This window comes from Engraulis encrasicolus, chromosome 17 (assembly GCF_034702125.1).
Source record: "Engraulis encrasicolus isolate BLACKSEA-1 chromosome 17, IST_EnEncr_1.0, whole genome shotgun sequence".
Taxonomy (NCBI): domain Eukaryota; kingdom Metazoa; phylum Chordata; class Actinopteri; order Clupeiformes; family Engraulidae; genus Engraulis; species Engraulis encrasicolus.
The window spans coordinates 6790350-6802664 of NC_085873.1; the positions used below are offsets into that span (position 1 = coordinate 6790350).

Below are 12315 nucleotides of genomic sequence, written 5' to 3' on the forward strand. Positions count from 1 at the left end.
AGAGAGAGAGAGAGAGAGAGAGAGAGAGAAAGAGAGAGAGAGAGAGAGAGAGAGAGAATGTGTAAGACTGATGATGTGTATAAGGCCTCTGCATGTTTTGGTTTTGTATTTGTGTATTTATGTAAGCTGATAAACACCTTAATTTTGTTTGGAATTAGGCCTAACATGATAAAAAAAGTACTTCACTCTATTCTACATCCGCAGCTCCATGAATGTCATGAGACACTCCAGGAGACGGTGGTTGCAATGCATTATCAACACCCCGCAACCCCAACCCTCCAATGGAACCCAGAACCCTCCGGAGTTCCTCAGGACCTGTCGGTAATATATTCGACTGCATGTTTTAAGGTAAAGAAAATTATCTAGACTTTACGTGTGCAATTTCCATTTTAACCATCTCAAATAACCCTGAGGTTCTCATCGTCAAACTAGAGAAAACATCAGTAAGGTTCAGGCTGTCTTTTACAGATAAGGTACTTTATTCACTGTATCACTAAGCACTTTATTCATCCTGTGGGAAATTCAAGAAACAATTGTCCACTGTTTGTAACAGTATTTTTTAGCCAATTTGGATTGGAGCCAATTTTGGTCCCCTAGGGGAAATTCTTTCTCTGCATTTATCCCATTTCGGCTAGTGAATCACATTGAAATTTCTTAGCATAACAATATGTGATTGTGTTATCATTTTTTTTTCATCAGGCATGAGTGAGGCGAACACATCGTGCGTTGGAGGAAGAGTTGCAGTGACGACTTGGACCACAGGCCAGGTAAACAGGTTTACTCTGAGCATGTCAGCCCATACTTCTGTGATCAAAGTGCTATTAATAGAGAAAGATGTAATGCAACCAGATGACCATATATATGTTGATGAGTACACTCCTGTTGAAAAAGTAATATTTTGAACAATATTTCAATAAACACACAAGTTATTTCCAAAATGACCATAGAGTAAGTGTAATACAACATCTTTTCAGCTTACTGCAGAAAAGTAAGGTCAATAGTATAACTTGAATGACATATTTGTTCATTGTTGTGAAATTATGCTGGTGCAAAGGTGAGTACACCCCAATGTTAAACTGTCTATGGAGGGGCTGTGTTGGCCCGAATCTTCACGAATTTGAAAGATTAAAAGGGAGGTCATCGCTGTGCATTTCATCCTTGCCTTACATTGAACTTTTACATTTCGAGTCTGGACCTAGCTAAACAAGATGTATATGAGATTTGAAGGAAATCCTATGGAGAGTATCATGATCTGATGATGTTCAGTAGTCACAGTACATGTTAACAAGCATGTTTCTAGTGGTGAAATTCAGCTTCCTACTGCGGACGGCATCGGTACAGGTCCGAAACATTTCGGTCCTACTACCATGCTTGACTTTCAGCATGAGGCACTTTTCTTTCTACAAATCACTTTTTACCACCACACATGCTTGACACCATCTACTGATGCAAAATTGTTTATCATGGTCTCATAGTCAAACAGACTAAGGATATGGGATATGGAACCATGTACTGTGATCTAATGACACCATGATAAACAAATTAGCTTTAGATCAGTGGTTCTCAACCTTTTTTGGGCAAACGCCCCCTTGGACTCATCACAAGCCTCCAAACACCCCCCTGACCCTATCATAAGCCTGGCCACGCCCCCCACCTCCCCCTCCCTAGTATCAGCTGTATCCTTCTCAACAAAGAAAAGTGCCCATGCTTAAAGTCAAGCATGGTAGTGAGAGTTGCACGGTTTGGGGCTGTGTGGATGCCATCAACAGGAGGAAGCTGAATTTCACCAAAAGAAACATGCTTGTCGACATGTACTGTGACTACTGAAGCAGATCATGATACATACTCTCCACATGATTTCATTCAAATCTCACACACATCTAGTTTGGCCTGGTGGGGACTCATAATGTAAAAGTTCAATGTAAGGCAAGGATGAAACACACACAACGATGACCTCCCTTTAAATCCATTTCAATTTCAAGACGTTTCGGGCCAGCACGCCCCTTCTCAGACAGTTTAACATAGCATAATTGCACAAAAAATGGACAAATATGTCATTCAAGTTATACTACTGACCTTACTTTTCTGCCATAAGATGAAAACATTTTTGTATTACAGTTACTCTATAATCATTTTGGGAACAACTTATGTGTTTAAAAATATATATATTCACAATGTTACTTTTCAACAGGGGTGTAGTCAATATTGCCGAGCACTGTATATTTGGATCACCATTACACGTTTAGTCATAAAGTAATGAAAACTTGTGTACAGCATTGTATGTTTTCTGTTCAGCTGTAGATTACCTAATAGTGACGAGGTCACCAATGCCATCATCCAGGCTAGTAAGGATTCTGGGTAGAGCTGGGGACCAGAGAGTTTACTCATAACTCATTTATGTGATTATGATGTATAAAAAAGACTAACTCAGTTTCTTTCTGTCTCGCAGAAGCCTGAAATAGATTCTTTGAGAATCTTAAAAGTCAAACAACTGGGCCTTGCGGGGAAGACTGATGACGTGAGAAAAAAAGGAAAAATTTGATGAGCAGACGTGAGCGGGTAGGTAAAACCACAACTACCAACCCCATCATACAACTGCCATCACTTTCTTTTGTCACTACTTCACTTCAGGGGGCAATTAGCCAATATCCCCTTTCTTTCTTCCGAGTACTATTGTTAGTTTTTAGAATGACCGCATTTGGTACAAGGTATTTGCAAATGGGCAGCCAACACTAAAGGTCTGTTTTGACTCCTCCGTCAGGCCCTACCATGGAGCATATGGCAGGGCACTCGTTTGCAATGCGACCGACCCGGGTTCAATTCCTGGCCTGGGTCCTTTGCCAGCCCTTCCCCATCTCTCTCTCCCAACTTGCTTCCTGTCATCATCTGCACTGTACTGTCATTATGAAGACAATAATATATTTTTTAAAAAAGACTCCTCCATCAGTTGGGGGACACGGGCAGTGGCAGATCGCGAACAATTCAAACTGGGAGAACTATACGTTGATCGCGGCAAGGGGTCTATTCAGCGCTAAAAGGGAGGGCGTGGTGGCTGTTTGGGTACTTGATCTGCCGTTACCCTGCTGACAGTACGTGTCCTCCAACTAAAGGACGAGTCTAAACCAGGCTTAAGAGATGCAAGCATAAGGAAACGTGGGGGGGACCATAGTTTTAAAACACGTGGTTTGGGGGAACCATGGTTTATGGCAAATAGTGTATCAAAGTTAAATAGTAGAACCATGGTTAATTTTTGTAAGGGATATTACTATGACAGCTACTGTACTCCTGTGGATAAACCACAATTGAACTATGCTTGGTTGATCTGCTGGATAATCTTGTGAAAATCCTGCTGTATTATCTCATGTGACCAGTTCTTTGGCATGTTCATGGTAAACAAGCATGAGTGTGGGTTTTGAACTGTACATATTTTTTTATGTTTAACACATTGTTTAAAACTGCCCTATTTTTTTGTTGCTTTTCAAGCAGTGGTGCTGGTGGCGCAGGATGTCCTGGAGGAGGACGACCTCGACTACCTCAAAGGAGCTGATGCTAGCCTTGTGCCTGATGGGGAAACAAGTGCACATTTGTTGTGCTCTGTCTGAGATGGAGAAGTGTGCGCCTTGCTGGCGTACTTCAATTGATGCCTGCAAGCCCAGCCAGCGAGTGACCGATAGTGGCCGGTTCTCCCTTCGTGACCCCCGCTCCTTCTGCGGCCGACAAAGCTTGAAATATGATTAAATGTAAATGTAAAATAAGCAATTAAAGAAAGAACATTCAAAACAACAAAATAATTGTCTGTTATAATATGATTTTAGCTGGGATTTAGCAGTAATTTAAAGGTGGCCTAATTGTTGTTTTGCAGTAGATTTGTGTCTATTATATTATGTTGAAAGAAGTATACTGCCTTACAAAGGCAAAGTGCAGTAACCAATTACCGTAGGTTCATTCTGAAAATGTGTTCATTCTGAAAATGATTTTCATAAAGACCTCCTTTATCTTGTGACTAAGAGTTATGGTCAAAGTGTGCCCTGTTTTACAAATATTGCTATGTCAAATTTGCAATAATTACAATATCCAACCTAATGCCAATACTTTGAAGGCATTTTTTCCCCTCAGTTTCATTGTTGCCACTGCTGTTTACCTTTTGTAGGGCAGTTTAACCTAACGTCAGCATAATTAATTTCGGCAACTTTGGCAACATCACTGATGTGGCAACATGCCCGTCACATGATGGGAAATCCTCAGCTTCCACAATCGTTTCGATCTGAAAGACAATCTCACTCGTGATTAGGATGGTAACCAGGCAAGACTAAGTTGTAATAGACCTAAGTAATAGAATAGAAAGCTTTTTTTGTCATTATACAAAGTATTCTGAGATTTGAGCTTCCCTGCAAGGTGCACAGTCGTTTATAGATGAACATTGTCCAGTAAGTGTGAGTTCATTGTTGTAACAACTTTGGGGAAGAAGTTAAAAACACCTAGCGTGATAAAGGCATGTACATAAATGTGAAATCAATTTATTGCCTGGTCGTGGGAGGTATGGGTCGTCCCATGCCTCACAGATCCGGAGATATACAACTACAAGAATGGAACACATCCGTGGGAGTATCTGCATCAAATACGTGAAGCACGTGCCATATCAGGTGAGAAAACGGCATCCGGATTTGTGTCATGTCGAAACTGTCCCATTCCGAGATTCGGATATGCTCCATATATGAAAATTGGCACCAGCGTATCAGTACCGTATCTATCAATATATCTCCGTATATTGTAAATATCCAGAAATATCTTCATACAAACATCCCCGGAAACAGAGCCTTTTTGCCCAGTGTGAAAGAGATAGAATGGGGAATGGAAGCAGATGGAGAGGCTGGTCACATACTGCATGCAAGTAGGAGGAGAAGAGAAGAGAAGAGAAGAGAAGAGAAGAGAAGAGAAGAGAAGAGAAGAGAAGAGAAGAGAAGAGGAGAGGAGAGAAGATGAGAGAAGAGAAGAGAAGAGAAGAGAAGAGAAGAGAAGAGAAGAGAAGAGAAGAGAAGAGAAGAGAAGAGAAGAGAAGAGAAGAGAAGAGAAGAGAAGAGGAGAGAAGAGAAGAGAAGAGGAGAGGGGTTAGTGATTACTGTAAAGGTAAACAGAGCAAGAGAACAAGAATGAGGGAAGAATAAGAAGAAGAAGAAGAAGAAGAAGAAGAAGAAGAAGAAGAAGAAGAAGAAGAAGAAGAAGAAGAAGAAGAAGAAGAAGAAGAAGAAGAAGAAGAAGAAAAGGGGGAAACATTCCAACTCTTTGTTCTTTAGTGACAGAAGTCTTGCCAATGACTGGGATCCAGCACAGAGAGAGAAGAGAAGAGAAGAGAAGAGAAGAGAAGAGAAGAGAAGAGAAGAGAAGAGAAGAGAAGAGAAGAGAAGAGAAGAGAAGAGAAGAGAAGAGAAGAGGGGAGGGGAGGGGAGGGAAAAGGGCGAAAGTGTAAAGGAATGGAGAGAAGAGAATAGAATGGAATAGAAAACAAAAGGAAAGGCAGGGAAGTGAAACGAGAAAGAGTGCAATAAAGATGACAGACGATAAGGGATGTAAAATGTAATGGAGAGAGAAAAGCAGGATTAGAGGACGAGGACTTAAGAGCAAAAAAATCAATAAAAGAGGAAGATGGAGAGGAGAAAAACAGATTGGAAATTACACAGACAGGGAAAGAAAGAAAGAAAGAAAGAAAGAAAGAAAGAAAGAAAGAAAGGAATGAAGAACTGAAAGAGGAAACTACTGTATATGGAAAGATTAGAGAGGAATAGAGTAGAGTAACTTTATTGATGCCTGGGTGTAAATTCAGATGCTAAAAGTATTACGTAACAGATAGGTTGGATGGTTAAACTACAAAAAGAGGAAAAGAGAGATGAAAATATGTTATGGCATAGAAGAAGGAGAGAAGAGACTGGGGCTGGAAGGAAAGAAAGATGAAAGTAAGTGACAGAATCACAGAAGGAGAGGAAGAGACAGAGCAAGAGAGACAGAAGGAAAGATTGACAGACAGAGAGACAGAGAGAGAGATGTGTGTGTGTGTGTGTGTGTGTGTGTGTGTGTGTGTGTGTGTGTGTGTGTGTGTGTGTGTGTGTGTGTGTGAGAGAGAGAGAGAGAGAGAGAGGAGAGAGAGAGAGAGAGAGAGAGAGAGAGGAGAGAGAGAGAGAGAGAGAGAGAGAGAGAGAGAGAGAGAGAGAGAGAGAGAAATGTGCAGCTGGCACCCTGCAGAGAAAAGAGGAGAGTAGCCACTTTGAGCGGGTAGCCCGGGGGACCGATGCTCACGCAACTCAGAGAGGGCAAAAGAGAGTGGTGATGGTGTGTGTGTGTGTGTGTGTGTGTGTGTGTGTGTGTGTGTGTGTGTGTGTGTGTGTGTGTGTGTGTGTGTGTGTGTGTGTGTGTGTGTGTGTGTGTGTGTGTGTGTGTGTGTGATGGAGGTGAGAGCAATGGGGTGAGACACCATATGATGACTGGCACAACATAAGAGGAATTAGTATGCCAACTTTAAACATAATGGCTGTGCAGTGTGCACATATATGCCCACAACCCCACACAGACAACTACACAGACACCTACATCCCCATCACACACACACTCACACACATACATACACAAATATTGCAACTGGGAGTAAGAAAATGTGAAATAATAAAAGTGTAATGCTTAACCACACACATACGGGTGAACACACACACGCGCACACACACACACACACACACACACACACACACACACACACACATGCACACACACACACACACACACACACACACACACACACACACACACACACACACACACACACACACACACACACACACACACACACACACACACACACAAACACACACACTGCAATTTGATGTAGATACAGGTGCGCCAGATAACTTTCTGTGGTTGTCTTTGCCAGGTAGGCTGTGTGTTGTGCACTTTTCCTCCGCATGCACAAACTGTCGAAAACCCTGCTTTCAACTGGCAGCCAGCTTGTCAGAACACATGCAGAGCACAAGAAAATATCTGTTTGATTTCACACCAAGTGGCTTACATAACACGTTCAATATTGAAATGGGAAACGGATAGAAAAAAAACATATGCACAGAAAAAAATATGCAAATGGACATTTCACTTGGTTAGAAGAAATAGCCACTAACTTCAGCACCATGGATAGGGCCATTGACCACTGGCCATTGACTCATGATATATACAAGTCAGGGGTGCGTTTCTCAAAAGCGTAGTTGTTAGCCAGTTTGCAAATTGGGTAGTTGTCAATGGGAAATTGCACTACGAACAACAAAGTAGCTAGCTTAGTTAGCAGCTATGGTTTTGAGAAATGCACCCCTGTGCTTATCACCTATAAATTCACAACCTTTCTCTGTTTATATTAGCCGACTGGGAAACATCATGTGCATCCACCACATAGACTTCATAACTTAACATGGTAACAAACAGGCTAAAACGTTAAAACATTAGGCTAAAACAGGAAAAGGAGAGAGTGCCTTTGGGTTTCATTCCTTCAGCTGAAAATGGGCTGTTGACTTCATCACGCCTCTGCTCGATTAAAATGCAGCTGTAGCTGCATCTGAGTCACTTAGAAAAGGTCATTTATTTTGGCGTGATATTAAGAGCAGAAGAGCACACCCAGACGATTACAGAGAGCATAAACAAACTTTTTAGTTTAAAGTGGTCTGTAATACATGTATTTTCAATGCAACATTTTGGGCAGAGAATAATGAATACATGAGTGTCACTTTTTTGGGGAAAAAGTGAAATGAAATGGTTCAAATGTTACATAATATATTCTAATGGACCTAGATCAGATATTTTTGAATGTGCAGGCTTTCAACTACTTTCGCATCTAATGACAGACATAAACTGGCAGCCCATTGTGTTCTATGGAAAAAGCAGTCATTTTTATCCCCTTCAATGCAAACTACACGCTTCTGCACTTGTATGACATAGTTGTTTAAGAGGCTAATTTTGGATGGGTCTGTCATACCCACGTGGGATGTACAGTCATGTGTCTAGTGACAAAACTTACTTCGCTGGAGCTGATGGTCTATCTCAGGAGGAAGACCTTCATCTAACAATTGTCATGATATTTATGTAAGTCGGCAAAACAGAGAACGCTTTATCAGCCTTTTCTATTTAAAAAGTTGACAATACAACATACATGAATTGCAAGACAAAAAAATCTGCAAAGACGTGATAGCAAAAGCATACACTATGCCAAAACTGTACGTTGTTTTTCTTTTTGTTGTTGCTGCTTATGTCTAGCACACATAAATGTGCACCTTACAGTGCCTTGAAATAGATTGACTACCATACTGCCCTACAAAGGCAAAGCACAGTTATTATGTCAACTTCTGCATGGCTGTATTCCAAAGTTCAATGATTGTAGCCCTAGTCAAATAAACCATTTGATATCCCTGTCCCTTAACTCCACTGGACGCAGCCACAACAAATCAGACGCATTGATTGTGATGATGTATTGCATAGCATTCGATTTCCATTGGTTACCAATTTATTTTTTGGACCTGGAAGAACTGTAAGCCCAGGCATATTGGTCAAATTGACTTGAATGTGATATTCAATGTACTGTTAAAGGGAGTATATGTAGCCAGACCTAGGCTATGTATCTCCGTGTGGCTCTGCATCCTATCCTGTCCCCCAGTGGTACAGATTGTATGGATTGTGCAAAAAAAGTTTTTAGTTGTAGTATTAATAATGCACAGAAAATTATATATTATTCTCATACGTCTTGTTTATTTGCTTACTAATCTGGTGTATTAGTAAATCTAATAACATTGGGTTGGGGGAGGGTATTTTCAATTTGGGTTTCATACCTATTGTCCTCACTACCCCTCTGTACTGTACAATCTCTGTGTAGCTCTCCATCTCATTGATCTTAGCCATGAACACCACCTAATGAGTTTTCCTCCCCTCTATGTGCCTTATTATCTAATGTGGGAGTTTCCTCCCCCTAAACCCTCATGGCGTCTAATAATGCAGTCTCTTTGTCCTTGAAACATACACAGTGAAATTTGCAGTGCTAACTCGGCCCAATTCTGAGATTTTAGTGTTGCATTCGTTGAATTGAAACACGGCAAAGCCATTGCAGATGATCTAAAACTAGAGATGCACCGGATCCTGATTTTTAGGATCCTGCCGGATACCGGATCCAGTGCTTAAGATCCTTCCGGATCCGGAACTGGATACCAGATCCTACAAAAGGGTTGAAACATATAGTCTACTCGCACACAGGGGCCCTTTTTATTACATTAGCTCAAACTATTTTTCAGACTCATTGGCTTACTGCCACACTACATGCAACGGCCGATTCCAAAGGGCTTTCACTCCATGCAGTGATTGGGGTTGTGAAAGACTGACTGAAAAGCCTAGGCTAGAGATGCACCAGATCCTGATTTTTAGGTAACATGTCGGATACCGGATCCACTGCTTAAGATCCTGCCGGACCTGGATCCTTAGAAAAAGCCTATTATCCTGATCCGGATCTGGTGCATCTCTATCGAAATCAGTGCTAATTCAACACTCAAGAGCTGAAGATACCCTAAATTGTGTTAATATGTTATTGCTTGTTATTGTTATTGTGGAAATATTGGTTGAAATGAATTCTCCATATCGTGACCATATCCTTGAAAAGCTACAGTATGGTATGGGCCAATGACCAGATGACGTTGTCCATGGTGCTGAAAACGAATGACTTTGTTCTGCAAGCCCAAAATGCTAAAGTGCAAAAACAGGGCAATTTAAGTCCCCTTGAACACCTCTAGTTATCTAATAAGGTTGTTTCATACCCCTAGTTCCCCTTATTATGTAATCCAGGCTGACTTACAGAGCCCAAACCATCCTTGTTATTGTTTGGTCCAATTACCTCTGCCCCCAACCACCCTGGTAATTTAATAAGGAGGTGTCTTGCCTCGAAACTCCTTGTTGCCTAATATTGCAGTCTGATGATTCTTCCGCATTCCTCTTGGCCCTAACCCACCCACACGCTCCTTATTATCTAATAGGACAGTTTGGCCCCTAACACCCCAAATTGTCTGATTCGGCAAATTCTTGCCCCTAACTCCACTTGTCATCTCATGGAGTCGCTAACCACCCCTAAACCTCCTTGTTTTCTATGACGGCAGATTCTTGCCCTGAAACTCCCACATCATGTAATGCTGCATATCCTATCGGCTCAATGACTCTATTGCTGTCGAACTAATGGTTGTTTTTTTCCTGCTACTATCTCCCTTGGGATCTGAAAGTGGAGCGTCCTGCCCCGAACCTCCATGGACCGCCAATACAATCTAATTCAGCAGTGTCTTGCTTTTAAGAATCCACATACCCATTTTCACCTTATACTGGCATGTCCTGTCCTGTCCCAAACCCCCTTATTGCCTCTTATTTGCTGTTGCATTGTCTGATATTGCAATCCTGCGCCTAACCCCCTGTCTTATATGAAGTTTCTTCTTGCCCCTAACCCATGCCTTGTCTCTTTGGTTTGCTGGTATTTTGTCTAATACTGCAACAGCTTTTTGCTCCTATTCCAACTGACCATGTACATGGAATAGTTTCTTTTTGCCCCTAGGCCATGCCTTGTCGTGTCTGGTTTACTGGGCGCTGATCTCAGTGCAGCTGGACAGGTATAATATCTTGCTGGTATATTGCTGGTATATTGTCTAATACTGCAAAAATGTCTTGTTCCTATTCATGCAGTCATGCAGTCATGCAGTCATGCATGGTACCATCCCGCTGCACTGGTCCCTTGGGGCGACATTGAGGGCTGCCCCCCTGCACGGGTGATGCATAAATGCAATTTTGTTCTGTGCAGTATGCACTTGTGTGCTGTGGAGTGCTGTGTCACAATGGCAATGGGAGTTGGAGTTCCCCAGGTGGACTTTCACTTCACTTTCACTATTCCCCCACTACTATCTTCTTCGGGCCGCCTAGATCATGCCTTGTCATCTCTGGCTTGCTGCACAGTTCAACACTTAAGAGAGTTGTTTTAATATCTGCTAGACTGTGTTTGGATCCAGAGAGAACACTCCTTGTTGAATTAACACTGCATATATTTTTTACTGCCTTGGCAGTGAACTCAGTGCAGCTGGGCTGGCCTAGCAGCAATATGCCTGTCTAATACTGCAAAGATCTCCCTCTTAACCCTACAGGGCTGGACTGGCCATAGGGATTACAGGGTATTTGCCTGTGGCTTGGACTAGAGATGCACCGGATCCTTATTTTTAGGATCCTGCCGGATACTGGATCCACTGCTTAAGATCCTGCCAGATCCGGAACCGGATACCGGATCCTACGAAAGGGTTGAAAGGCATAGCCAACTCGCACACGTGGGCCCTTTTTATTACGTTGGCGCAAACTATTTTTAAGACTCATTGGCTTACTGCCACACTGCCTTCAACGGCCGCTTCCAAAGGGCTTTCACTCCATGCAGCGATTGGGGTTGTGAAAGACTGACTGAAAAGCCTAGGCTACGTAAAAGGTAGAGATGCCCCAGATCCTGATTTTTAGGTAACTGCCGGATACCGGATCCACTGCTTAAGATCCTGCCGGATCCGGATAGTCTGAAAAACCCTATTGTCCTGCCGGATCCGGAACCGGATCTTGGATCCTGTACATCTCTAGTTCAGACTGCTGATGCTTTTGGCCTTGTCCTCCTTTTTATTATGTAATGGTATCAGTCCTCATATTGTTGCAGAAAACCTCTCAGAGTCAGATTTCAATATGAACTAAATATGCTCAAAATGACTCATGATAGATGACTAAAAATGTTTCACGGTCTCTCTCAATACCGTACGGACCAGTCTTGGCTCAAAACGCCTGGGCCTGATCTTCTTGGCACAGCCCAGCCCTATCACTGTCCTAAACCCCCCTATCACCCTCCTAAACCCCCTTATCACCCTCCTAAACCCTCCTTACCATCTAATGGCCTTCTCTTGCCCCTAGACCACGACTTGTCATCTTTGGTTTACTGCCGGCTGACCTCAGTGCAGTCGGACAGGCCTGGCTGCTTGCTGCTATATCATCTAACACACTGCCACAATCTCTTGCCCCTATTCCCCCCTTACCATTGAATAGCTCCTTTATGCCCCAATCCCATTCCTTGTCATCTCTAGTTTTCTGCAAACATGCAGTGTTCAACACTTAGAGCTGTGATTCCCAACCAGGGGTACTATTGTGTACGACTAGGGGTATGTGAGCACACTGTAGGGGGTATGTGGGAAAATGTAATAATAACAACAAATGTATGGGAGCATAGTCCTGTTGGGGTGGAGGAAGAGATACGGT

At 42.4% G+C, this 12315-nt stretch overlaps 1 long non-coding RNA gene across 2 annotated transcripts in view; it reads left to right on the top strand.

Annotated features, from left to right (window-relative positions):
• The window catches only part of LOC134467199 (uncharacterized), a 5345-nt gene extending 1397 nt beyond the window's left edge, over positions 1 to 3948 (top strand). Inside the window, exons 2-5 of one of the 2 annotated variants that reach the window (XR_010038471.1) lie at positions 205 to 321; positions 700 to 767; positions 2450 to 2559; positions 3484 to 3948. This is a non-coding gene — a long non-coding RNA (uncharacterized LOC134467199). The remainder of the gene's footprint in view (positions 1 to 204; positions 322 to 699; positions 768 to 2449; positions 2560 to 3483) is intronic. The other variant, XR_010038470.1, reaches the window with a different exon arrangement.
• The last annotated feature ends 8367 nt before the right edge of the window (positions 3949 to 12315 follow it).